The sequence below is a fragment of the Cicer arietinum genome, chromosome 7 (assembly GCF_000331145.2).
Source record: "Cicer arietinum cultivar CDC Frontier isolate Library 1 chromosome 7, Cicar.CDCFrontier_v2.0, whole genome shotgun sequence".
In the NCBI taxonomy this organism is placed as follows: domain Eukaryota; kingdom Viridiplantae; phylum Streptophyta; class Magnoliopsida; order Fabales; family Fabaceae; genus Cicer; species Cicer arietinum.
The window spans coordinates 37,668,590-37,669,161 of NC_021166.2; the positions used below are offsets into that span (position 1 = coordinate 37,668,590).

Consider the following 572-nt stretch of genomic DNA (forward strand, 5'->3'; position numbering starts at 1 on the left):
GAAGAAAAACGGTATTTGAGATTCAAACACAAACCCCTTCGTTTCTTCTAGATCCAAACCTCATTTCTCGAAGAGATAGAAGGGAAAGTTGCTCACCTCCGTGCTACGGTGCTAGTGCACTAATTTGGAAGCGGCGTTGCGAGCGGAGATTTTACCGGAATTACTCGCGGTACCGGAAACGCACGTTAGAGCTAACGCGAAGGTAAGGGCTCCTTCCAAACTTCTAGCTTGCATTAGGGACTTATCTGTGGTTGTGTGGGAAGGAATTTGTTAGGGTTAAATGTATTGATTTGGGGAAAAACGGAACTAGTGCGTTATGGGTAAAACCTTAGAGTTAGGTTTTGTTTATACTGATAAATGTTTCGTGGTAAATGAATTTGAAGTCATTGTGTATGATTATGAGTAAATGAAATATGATGTATTTGGGTGTTATGTTTGCTTTGATTTGTGTTCGTTGTTTTTGGCATGTCCATACTTGATGTTTGTTAATTGATGTGTTTTGATGTGAGAATTTGTTGAGTTTGTTTTGTGTGGAGTTGGAAAACCATTAAGTTAAATGAGTATTAAGAATG

At 38.6% G+C, this 572-nt stretch overlaps 1 long non-coding RNA gene across 1 annotated transcript in view; it reads left to right on the forward strand.

Annotated features, from left to right (window-relative positions):
* The first annotated feature begins 122 nt into the window (after positions 1 to 122).
* LOC140921064 (uncharacterized) overlaps positions 123 to 572 on the forward strand; it is a 2,996-nt gene continuing 2,546 nt past the window's right edge. The window contains exon 1 of the long non-coding RNA XR_012163936.1: positions 123 to 202. This is a non-coding gene — a long non-coding RNA (uncharacterized lncRNA). The remainder of the gene's footprint in view (positions 203 to 572) is intronic.